Source organism: Pogona vitticeps, chromosome 9 (genome assembly GCF_051106095.1).
Source record: "Pogona vitticeps strain Pit_001003342236 chromosome 9, PviZW2.1, whole genome shotgun sequence".
Taxonomy (NCBI): Eukaryota; Metazoa; Chordata; class Lepidosauria; order Squamata; family Agamidae; genus Pogona; species Pogona vitticeps.
Window position 1 is genome coordinate 6,036,536 of NC_135791.1, and position 12,099 is coordinate 6,048,634.

The window sequence follows — 12,099 nt, forward strand, 5'->3', positions numbered from 1 at the left end:
GATTCTAACATTGGATTCTCTCCTGCATGACTTAAGGATTTAGGCAAGGATAGTTGCGTTCTGGAAGCCCTTGCCCCAACGTGATTATCGTGCAAGAAGAGCATAGAATCTATATAAAATATTGCGTAGAGTTCCACTTGATCCTGTGTTTCAATTTCGGGGGGGGGGGGGAATTCTCATGAAAGCAATGTTGGCAGACTTCTTGTAGAGTTAGACCATTTATTATATAGAGATTTCTGATGTGTGGCCAAATTCAATTCAGGTTCACATTCTGTGACTATAAAAGTAATTGTTAATTTTTTTCTCCATGAAGGAAATTGAAAGTGAGGCGGAGGAGTTCTTAAAGGAGGTGGAGAAACGTCTCCAGGGCTTGGCTGCAGAGGAGGACGATTCCAGCCTCTTCACCACCATTGGCTGAAGCACGCTGTTTCCAACCCCGTCTCCTTCTCCATCTCCCTCTGTCCACCTTCCTGTGTTAAAAATGCTTTAAAAATCTTCTCCTGACAAAGAATGGGATGGGAAGCCACATGCAAGAAAACGTTTTCTAAGCCAACCCTTCACCTTGCCGCAAAATCTGGAGCCATGTTATCTGCCGATCCTTGATGCCAAACATTCTCTGCCCTTTTCTCTGGCAAAGGTGGCACAGTTGTGTGTGGCACAGTCGGCAACTGAAAGTGGCTGAATTCCCTCCAAAGTGACTGGCGCTGAACCCTGCCCATCAGAGAGAGAGGAGGGAGATGGGCCCTGGGGGGGACTTGGCAAAAAGCAGGCAGGGTGAGCCCCCCATGCGAGGATGGAGTTGCAAACTCCCTCCCAAAAAGTTGCCCAAAAATCCCAGCCAGCATCTGAGGATCCCCAGTGGCCATGGAAGGAGTCGCTGGCTCATGGGTAGGGAAGGGGTGGCGAGGTGGAAAGGGGGGAGTCCGGGCAGGGGGGTCTGGGAACTTGGACCACTGTAAATGATTGGCCAAGGACCACTCTGGCCATGACTTGACCCGCACAGGGAAACACACCTACCCACCCCTCCGGCCATGCTTCCTTCCTCCTAACATGTCCTCCTTGGCTCTCCTTTGCAGAGACTCAATTGGCGGAAGCTATTCTGCTGCTGCGGGCAGAAAGAACGCCCCACAACTCCTCCTACAAGGTGAGACAACAAATCCCATGCCCCTGCCTGGCCCCGAGGGGCTTCCCCAGGAATTGGTCACCATGAAGGGGAGGAAGAGCAGGAGAAAGCGAGGGAGGAGGGGGTGCAAGGGCAGGAAAGCATGGGAGGGAGGGACCATGGGGAGGGGGGCCCTTGGCTCAGCCTTGAACGTGGAGTTTTGCTCATGCAAAGAAACCCCACAGGCTTCATTTCTAAACCTAATGGCTCAGGAACAAGTCTGGGAGGGAATCCTGCAGGAGGAGAGGCTTCATGGCAGGAAGGACGTCTTCCCTTTCACTTTCCCACTTTCATCTTCAAAGATGGTGATCTTTAGACATCATAGGGTGGGTCCCATGGTCCCTTGTGCCTTAGTCGCATCCTGTGGGGATTTGTGATGAATTCCATCTCTTACGTGGTCTGATTTCTTCCTTTTTCAGTCCTGAAGAGTCTGGGCGACTCAGAGGAGAATAAGTTATCAATGCCTCCGCTGATGATCCGGTAAGGACCCAAAGTCTTTCCCCACCTGAAAGATCCACCTGATTTCCCTCCCTTTGCATCCAACCCCTGGGAGAGAAGGGAAGGGCCGAGATCACACCGTTGGGTGTGGGAGTGACACCTCCTTGAACCTTTATTTCATTTCCTTTGCAGCATTACAGTGAGAGCGAGAGTTTGGAGAGCTCCGACCATCCCTGGTAGGTTTTCCTTGGTGTGGGAAGGAAGGAGGGGGAGGGTGTTTCTGGGTTCGGTGTCTGGGGCTGCCCACTGACCTCCCACCTTAGAGACGGGGAGCCGGAGCCCCTCCTTTCCGCTCCGAAATTGGAAAGCTGGCAGGCTCTTTGACCCCTGGGACTTCAGGGTTTTTTACGCAAGACCGTTCTTTCTTCTAGCATCAAGGAGCGTCCAGCCTCCAGCCAGCAGGTAAGGAAGACATTCCGTGTCCATGGGACTCAATTAGGAGGGAGCGAAGAAAATACTCATTTGAAGCGTAGCCGTTCAAACGTGCGAGTGGGAGAGGCTGCAAGGTGAGCAATGTTATGGGTGGGGGGAGATCATTGAGAAGCCCCCCTGAAGATAGGTCTGAGCTTGTGAATGGGAAAGCCTGCCTTGCCCGCCATTCAGCTTCAGCAGATGGCCTGGGGCTGTAACCTGCTTTCCCTCCACCAAGCAGAGTTTTCTGCATGCGCGTTCCTGTGGAGGCTAAGGCGTGAGTCCCATCCCATTCCCATTCTGGCTGTGGGCTTCCCTCAGGCGTCTCGTCAGTCTCTTTGTCAAGTGGGGAGATCCAGCAGGACATCTTGAAGAAGTCTAAAATGCTGGTCACCACAACTGGAGAAAGGACTCCGTTGATTCCTCCCACCAGGCATAGTATAGTGTGTCCCTCAGAACTGAAGAATGTGGTGTATCCTCCTTTGTGGTGGGCACAAAAGGGAGGAAGCCTCCCTAAAGAGGAGAGGGGTGCTCGAATCCTGGCTGGGTCCCGACATGTGCAGTTGGATTCTCTCCCGCGTGACTTGAGGATTTAGGCAAGGATAGTTTGGTTTTGAAAGCCCTTCCTCCTACGTTACAGCTGTCAAATTCTGGTGTAAGAGGAATATAGAATCTATGTAAAATATTGTCTCGAGTTGCAATTGATCCTGTGTTTTAATTTCTGGGGGAAAACATTCTCATGCTAGGAATTTTAGCAGGTTTCTTATATGGTTAGACAATTCATTTTATAGAAGTTTCTGATGTGTGGCCAAATTCAATTCAGCTTCATATTCTGCGACTATAAAAGTAATTGTTGATTTTTTTTCCTGAATAAAGGAGATCAAAAGTGAAGCAGAGGAATTCCTCAAAGAGCTGGAGCAACGTTGGCAGGACCTGGCTGTAGATCTTTGATGGCAAACGTTCTCTGCCCTTTTCTTCAGTAAAGGTGGCGCAGTCGTGTGTGGACAGTTGATTTAGGCAAGGATAGTTTGGTTTTGATAGCCCTTGCTCCAACGTGATTATTGTCAAATTCTGTTGCAACTCAAAGTAGCTGAACTGCCTCCAAACAGACTCTGGGGGTGAACCCTTCCCATCGGCCTGAGACTCCGCAGCCCTTCTTTCCCCGAGGAAGGCAGCATCGGTTTCCTGCATGTTCACGGCATTCCTTCCAGTCCACTTCGCTCCTTCTGCCACCCATCTTTCAATTTCCACGCAACCAACAATCTTCCATTATCATATAACCAGCAGGCATGGGCACCCTTCACACCACCGGCGCCCTCTGGAGGTTGCTCTTGGCCTCTTTGGGTACAGGGCCACCGGGAGACTCAGGCTCATCATCCTCCTGGCAGGTCTCCCCTTTTTGATTCTTACTCCTTCCAACATTTTCTTACAGTTTCGCTGTACCAGCAAATTCCCTGATGGATGCTGCTGACATCGTCCAGGAGCCCTTCTTTGCCTGGGTAAGGCAGGTCTGGGGGTCCTTTCGATGGGCATCTGTTGATGGTGGGAGAGGGTGGCCTTCCTTTCAACCGAAAGAAGCTGAAAGACTGATCCCTTCGCCATCAGTCATTTTCTTCCTCTCTTTTTGGGGGTGGGAGGTGGGGGTCCCAGGTAGGTCCTTTAAGTGGGAAAAACCCAATTGTTTCAGCCTGTTGCTTCCCGTTTTTTACAATCCAACCCCTTCCCACCCCTTCCCTTTATTTTCCTTGAGAAATTTCCAGTTCTGGAAATAGAGTGTGAGTGAGTGTGGGAGGGGGAATTTTTTGGCTTTCAACGAATTGACAGCTGACTCTGATTGCAGGACGTCCCCAGTGTAAGCGACTCCTCTCTGGATGATGACAGCAGCATCGGGTCAGGGGACTCTGTCCGAGCACTCCTGGAGAGGTACCCCCTATCTCTTGGTTTGGATCCTGAGGTTCAGGCAAACGGACAAGGTAGGAGGCCTGGCTTCTGGCCTATGGGCAGCATGTTCGGCTCCTCCTGCTGAGGGTTGGGCTCCCTGGTTGGGGCATCCCAGTGTGAACTGAGGTCACTGGGAGGCCAAGGCCGCAGCTCTAAGAAAGAGAGCTGAGAGGGTTAGGACTCCTGCCTTCCAAGCATCACCTGTCATTTCATGGCGGCTTCTTCTGTCTTCTAGTGCCAAGGAGAGGCTGAAGTTAATGACGAGGATGGCACCGGATGTCTCCCCAACGGTAAGCAAGGAAAGGCCCGGATCCCCGTACTTCCCAAGGCATCCTATATCTTTCATCCAGGTCCTGACCTCACCCTCTCCTGGCGGGGATGGGCCTGCCTGGCCTCTGCTTGCCGTAGGCTGGGCTAGCCCTGCTCTCTGACCTCAGGCATGGTTTGGGGAGTGAGGCCACTTTCAGCTGAAAACCTCTCATTCACAGGAATCATCAGAGGCAGGAGAAGAAGAGGAAGATCTTGAAAGGTACAGTGTGCTTAGCTAAAGGACCCCTGAAGCCCCTCAGGGATTGCAGCACCCTCCCAAAGAGGAAGGGCTGAGGTGGAGCAGGGCTGGCAGCCTTCAGCCCCCTGACTCCCTCCTGCCTTGTCCCTTGTCCTGGAGGGTGGAGTCTTGCTCACAGAAAGCCACTGTTTTGGGCTGTCCTGCGCATGGCGACATGCGCATTCTCTTTTCTGAGCTTCCTTTCTCTCTCCTTCTTCTGCAGGAGAAGGCCAGGCCCTTCCCCAGCCAACGTACGCTCTCCATCTGCTCCCAGGAGGGGTAGATCACCATCACCACTATCACCGCCATCATGCCAAAGGGAACACTTTTGCTCACTATCACTCTCTCTCTCTGTGCAGGATGCACCTCGTCTACCCTCCGCTTGGGGTGTCTCAGGGGGAACTGAGGTCCCTGGGAGGCCAAGGAAGCAGCCCCGAGAAAGACAGCCAAGAGGGTTGGGACTCCTGCCTTCCGAGCGTCGCCTGTCATTTCATGGCGGCTCCTTCTGTCTTCTAGCGAAATGGAGCCGGTGGAGATCATGACCATGACGGCACTGGATTTCACTTCTATTCTAAGCATGGAAAGGCCTGGATCTCGCTACCTCCTGAGGCATCCTGTGCCCTCCCTTGCCTCTCCTTCTTGCAGGGTGGGCTTGCCCTGCTCTCTGGCCTCAGGCATGGTTTGGGGAGCGAGCCCCCCTTGGGCTGAAAACCTCGCTCTCGTTCACAGGAATCATCGGACGCAGCAGAGAGAGCACCATTGGGTGCTCCAGAAAGGTACGTATGGTGTGCTTAGCTAAAGGACCCCTGAAGCCCCCCAGGGAAGTCAACACCCTCCCAAAGAAGGAGGGCTGAGGCAGAGCAGGGTGGGCAGCCTTCAGCCCCCTGACTCCCTCCAGCCTTATTCTTGTGCTCCCCCACCATCAGGAGAACTGCTGCTTTTGGGAAACTATAGGATTAGCAGCCATCTTCCAAAGCAACGTCCAAGGATTTGTCTTGAGGATGTTCTGGTGGGGAAGGATTTTCTCCATTGTTTCCATTTCCACCGAGCAATAGAGCATGAGCCTCATTTCCATTAGAAAAATGCAGTCAAAGTGCCTTTCTGAAGGAGGTTCAGCCCACAGAGGGTCCTTCTGGGAGTGTCTCCTGCGGACCTGAGTGTCAGTCCACCCCCAGCCCTCCCTTTCTCTTGTTGCAGGCCTTGAACCTCTGCACACCAGCCTGGACCCAGAAGTCCGGAGTGCTGCTCTGGAGGCTGTAAATATCTGGTAGAAGGCCTTCCTCCCCCCCTTCCTCATTGGAGCCAGGATCACGGCCTTGCTATGGAGCTCTGTTAGCCGCCAGTTGATGGGGCTGGGAAGGAAGTTTACCAACATTTCACCATTGCCATAAGTGATGTGGGTTTTTTGCCTTCCCCATAATAACAATCCCTTTCATTTGTGAATTTCATGTCATTTTCCTGCTATTAATGGAGGTGTCAATTAAGCTTTAGTGTAAATGAGAGGTAAATAAAATGTATATATTATTGCACTAGTTCAGAGTGCTGCGTATTCTCTCAGAGGACTTTCCATCGTCGTCATTATATACAGTACTCGGGAAGCACACAAATGTGGGAAGCGGCTTAATAGGCTCTTCTTTGAATGGATCAAGTCCAGCTGGGACTAACACCAAGTTCTGAGCATGGGATTCCTGCTGCTATGAAACTACCTGTGCTTTCCATTGTTTGACTCATCCTCATGTTTTGGAATTAAAAGGTTTGTGTGACCTGGTTTGAGTTTTTGGCATCGTTTTCTACCAATAAATGCACGTAGGTAAGCAGAAACCTGCACATTCTGAGGTGGGGTGGTGTCGTTTCAGCTCCTGTATGGATCTGAAAGGATGAAATAACAGGAGTTTGCATTCAGATGTACCTTCCAATTCTAGCCCTGTACAACCTGGAAGCCCAGTTTTTCCGGATCTGCCAGCAGCGCTCTCATCTCCCTTGTGGGATTGTCCCTCTCAGAATGCCCTGGTGTGGTCCCGGATCCCCCCCCCCGGTCCAGCCCCTTCCCACCCCAACCTCCTCACAGTCCATCTCCACAGATCCCAGTTAATGCCACTGGGTCTGCACTGCTCACAATCCACAACGGGGGCCGAGTGGTGTCCCCAGCCTGAGTGGACAGGCTTTCCTCAATAAGGGTCTATCTGCCCGTAGGGTGGCCAGTCCCCTGCTCAGCTGCTCCTCGCCCTTCCGGGCCAGCTGTGACAGTCTCTGAGGTGGATGGCATCAGCTCCAGGGCTAGTTCTGGGTTCAGGGTTCACGGTATGTGCCCACTGGAGAATGCACCGGCTTAGAATGAATCCTGGGGGTGCTATTCAACTGTCCCTTCTAGACTGAGCACTTTATAGTGCTCACACACTTTCAGATATGTTTGAAGTCATGAGGACTAGAAGCATGATTTTGTGTTCATTTTAAGTGAAGGCTGATTTTTTTAAAAAAAGCTTTCCTAGATTAGGCTGCAGCTAGGTTAGGTAAAAAAAAAATTTTTTTTTTGGTTTCATAATCTCCACAGTCCTGCCCACCAGTCAGATTGAATAAAGCGGGTGGGAATTGTAGACCAAAACAACAGGAGGGCAACCAACTGTGAGCTGCTTGGCTCTACAGAAGGCAGGGACAGTCTTTGGGTTCACAGGACCGTTTACCCATTCCTAAACCTATCACCAGAGGGGCTTGCTCATTCCTGGGTCGGTATGCAAAAATGAGCTCCAGAGTTTAAAAACCTTCCGTGCACACAGCCTGGCCACAACCCCGGTTTGGACAAACCACAGGAGAACATCTTCGCCTTGCCTGCACCTGTCGCCGGATCAGCTCAACCGTGTCTTCTCACAATGTATACACTGAGTGTGTGTGTTTGTGTGTGCGCGCGCACAATGTCATCTGTTAATTACTACCCAACTTCACTTATCTAGGGAGTGTTTTCTGTGTACCCTTTTGTAGCTGTATTTCCAAAAAAATTAGCCTATTCTAATATTTCAGATCGTCTCTTTCACGCACCACCCTTTGATGTGCAGGTCCCAGCCTCACGGGGTTTACCTCTGGCTTCTTGTTCTTTCAGAGTAGACCTCCCACATCCACCAGTTGCAGTCTGGTACAAAAGGCGTACACTCAAGAGAGCTAAATCATCCTGAGGACACGAATTTGTTTCAATTGCCATCACCTAACGTAATGAACAACCCACATGAAAAAAACCCACTCCAGATTATCCCGTTATCTCATTTGAGTGGCATCATTTAGAACTTCGTGCAGTGCAATTTAGACAAAGCTTTTATATATAATGGTTGTATACATACTGTATAATTTATATATGCATATGTGTGTGTGTATATGTAAACATTATACAGTACGTTAGTTTAGGCTTGGTTCTAATAGTTCATAAAGTAAATTGTCTAAGCCCTGGACTTTTTCTATGCATGCTGTTTCATTCTAGTTTCTCAGGGAAGTTTCTTCTGCTGCTGTAAGCTGGCTGGATAGCTCAGTGTTTAGGTACAGTTGGGGGTTCGATTTCCCACTGTGCCTCTTGGGAGAAGAGAACAAATGGGAGATTGATTCTCAAGATGTATTAAAAACTATCCCAAGCCAGTTGTTTCTAAATATATCTATATTCATATTTTTATTTTATGCTTAGTGCTTGAAGAAGGCCACAGCCGGAACGCGTCAAGCCTTAGCTTTTTAGATAATAACATTTGCATTGGCATTTTTTATATATCTTGAGGCTCAATCTCCCATTTGTACTTTTGCCACCAGTGGATGCGCCAGGTCCCACAGCTTTGTTTCTCTTTGGGAGAAGAGCCATCCTGTGTGGCCTTGGGCAAGCTGCTCAGCCCCAGGGCACCCCCGGAAGAAGGGAAGGGGGAACCCACTTCTGAGGACCCTGTACTGTACATCTAGAAAACCTTGGAGTCTCCATTAAGTCAGAATTGACTTGACAGCACATGATGACAATGATTCAATTTTGCTTTTAAAGTTTTTAATGCCTCTGAATGAATGGATTTTTAATGATTGCTCATTTAACTGCTCTCTCATCTGTTGTGCTTTCAGTATTAATTGTTTGAACAATGTGAGCTGCCTTGGATCCCCCTTCAGCAGGAGAAAGGTGGCCTACCCATGTCAATAAATCATTAAATCCATAAATAAATGACAGTAATCATGTGGTTATAAAATCATCAGTGCAGTCCAGGATTCATTAGAAGGGACTATTTACTTCAGTTAGTCCTGACCACTTTTCTGGGGCTCGTAAGGCTACACAATAAGCAACCTGTCATGCTAGCAATAACACCCTCTTTCTAGGAAAGGACCCATCAACATTTTAGGTCCTTCTCCCCTCTTCTTTATCTTTTCTACATAGTATCTGCTTGAAAACAAAAAGGAAAAGGCGACCAAAGCTATAGCGTGCTCCCCTTTCTGACACACGTAGCCCCAAATGCCTGATCCTCCCCCCCTTTTCCCAGCATGCACTCTGTTGACAGTTGTGAGGCTATCTGGCCGCCAAATTACCTCAGAAGAGGCATTTCCTTTATTTTTTATTTTTTTTATTAAGTGAACATCAAACATAGACAACATAAACCTAACACCACAATAAAATACAATTACATAGTACACCAGCGCCACCTTCACCCTGAGGGCTAGTATTAATAATACTTTAAAATTTCATTCAACCATTTTCTCTCTGAAATTCATTGTTTCTTCCCTCAGCGTATATCCCTTCCCTCTCCAAAATACATATTCCAGGGATACATTCCATGTTTTCCTCAAATCATTATTTTTTGATAGACCTCTTCTTATTTTCATATCACATGTCAGTTTATCATTAATGGCCATATTCCCATAATTCTCTATAGTATTCCTCTCAGTTAATTTGGTTATCATCTTTCCAATTTCTTGCAAATATTAACCTTGCTGCTGTAACCATTATTACAATTAAATCCTTATTTTTTTCCAGCAATTGAACCTCCTTGACCATATTCAATACGGCTGTTAATGGGGACATTTGAATGTTTAATCTAGTTATTTCCCTTATTTCTTTAAAGACTTGCTTCCATTCTTGCTTTCTTACTTCACATAACCACCACATATGTAAATACGTCCCCTTCCAAAAGAGGCCTTTTCTAACACTGCCCCACCAAAGTGAAATGCTGAAGAGCCCTGTGTGATTTCAGACAAAAGGGCGTCAAACGCCACCAAATGTATTCCTATCCTGCCATTTCTTCCTTAGAATATTTTTCCCCTAAATGGAAGCAGAAATGGGGAAAAATTGTTTTCTTGAATGACAACCTGGGTTATTCTGTGGGTTGCAGGACTTTTCCCATATCTGGGAGGAAATGGTACAATGACAGTGATCACACATGGAAAATGTCAATACCTGGACATACACAATGGCAAATTGTTATGACATGGCAGAATAAAAGCCTTGTTTGAAAATTGCCACTGTTTGGTGTGTATTTTTTAACCAAAAGGAAAGCAACTCTGGGTACATCTCAATTAATTTTTAGAATTAGACCCTCTTAAGTTCCCTGTAGTAACCATGACTACAGAAGAACAACACAACTTGATCATGGACCATGAAGAAATTAAAACTGTTGAAAGTTTTGTACACCTCAGTTCAAACATCAACCCAAATGGAGAGCGCAGCCAAGAAATGATTAGACGGCTGAGCCTTGGATGGGCAGCAATGAAGGACTTAGAAAAGGTCATCAAGTTGTGAGGATGTGTCAATGGAGACCAAGAACAAGATCGTCCACATTCTTGTATTTTCACGGGTGTGAAAGCTGGTCAAGGAAACTGACTCAAAAAAAAAAAAGAAAGGATTCATTTGAACTGTGGTGCTGGAGAAAAGCTTTGTGGATATCCCTGGACTGCCAGGAAGTCAAAGAAGTGGATCCTAGATCAAATCAGGCCTGAACTCTCTCTGGAGGCAAAAATAAATAAATAAATGTTGAAACTGAGTCTGTCCTGCTTTGTGAGAAGGCAGGATGGTCTGGAAAAGAGAATAATGATGGGAAAGGTGGATGGCAGCAGGAAAAGAAGACTAAACAATGCATGCTTGGGTCAAGAGAGAGAGACCGGGTTTCTTGACATGCTAAACAGCTGTGCCTTGGAGTAACGTGTCATGGAGCCCACCAGAGGACTGGTGGCTCTGGATTTAATATTGGACCTGGTTAGGGGATGTGAATGTCACTGAGCCTCTAGGGAATAGTAACCATGCTGTATGGCCAGCAATATAAAGGGGAATAATAAAAGCTTCTTTAACTCTGTTAGAAGCAGGAAACCTGACAGAGAAGCAGTTGGCCCTCTGGATGGTGAGGGATGGAAAGGGGGACTTGGAAATTGCAGAGAAATTAAATGAGTTCTTTGCATCTGTCTTCACGACAGAAGACTTTGGACAGATTCCACTGACCGAACGGCCCCTGCTGACTAATGAATTAAATTAGATACAGGTTAAAAGAGAGGACAGTTTTAGACCTAATCGACAAATTGAAGATCAGGGGTTATTAAGGAACTGAGGAATGAAGTTGCTGATCTCTGAACTAAAATAGACAACTCGTCCCTTAAAATGGCCACAGCGCCAGAGGACTGAAGTACCACACACGTCATGGCAATCTTTAAAAAAGGGAAGGAGGGGTAACCGAGGAAATTACAGGCCAGTTAACCTAATGTCTGTTCCAGGGAAAATGGTGGAAAGCCTCATCCAAGATAAAATCTTAAAACACAGAGAAGAAAAAGCCTTGCTGAGGGAAAATCAGCACAGCTTCTGTGAGGGCAAGTCTTGCCTCACAAACCCTTTAGAGCAGTGGTCCTCAACCTTGGGCCTCCAGATGTTCTTGGACTTCAACTCCCAGAAATCCTGGCCAGCAGAAGTGGCGGTGCAGGCTTCTGGGAGTTGTAGTCTGAGAACATCTGGAGGACCAAGGTTGGGGATCACGGCTTTAGAGTTCTTTGAAAAGGTCAACAGGTCTGTGGATGTGGGTGAACCAGTGGATATTGGATTGTCTAACTGGATTTTCAGAAGGCGTTTGACATGGCCCCTCACCAAAGGCTGCTGAGAAAATTCCAGTCAGGGGATAGGAGGACAGGTCCTCTTATGGACTGAGAATTGGTTGAGAACCAGGAAACAGAGAATAAGTGTCAATGGGCAGTTTTCACCATGGAGAGAGGTTCAACCTGTTCATCAGTGACCTGGAGACAGGGATAAGCAGTGAGGTGGCCAGGTTTGCAGGTGACACAAAACTTTTCCAGATGGTGAAGACCAGAAGGGATTGTGAAGAGCTCCAGAAGAATCTCTGGGAGAATGGGCAGCAAAATGGCAAATGTGTTCCAGTATAAGAAAATGTAAAGTAATGCACATTGGGGCAAAAAAAAAAAAAATCAAAACTTTAGTTATCAGTTAATGGGTTCTGAGCTGTCCGTGATGGATCAGGATAGAGATCTTGGTGTGCTGGTGGAGAGCTCGATGAAAGTGTCAACCCAGTCTGCGGCAGCAGTGAAGTAGGCCAATTCAAGTCTA

General features: G+C 47.8%; 1 long non-coding RNA gene across 2 annotated transcripts; it reads left to right on the top strand.

The window, feature by feature from the left end:
* Window positions 1-3,333: 3,333 nt before the first annotated feature.
* On the top strand, window positions 3,334-9,430 carry LOC144584240 (uncharacterized). Of its 2 annotated transcripts, none has more exons than XR_013538371.1 (6): window positions 3,334-3,570; window positions 3,912-4,044; window positions 4,248-4,302; window positions 4,501-4,541; window positions 4,783-5,335; window positions 5,757-9,430. It is a non-coding gene; the product is annotated as an uncharacterized LOC144584240 (long non-coding RNA). The 2 variants fall into 2 exon arrangements; XR_013538370.1 differs by having other exon boundaries at window positions 4,919-5,335.
* Window positions 9,431-12,099: the final 2,669 nt, after the last annotated feature.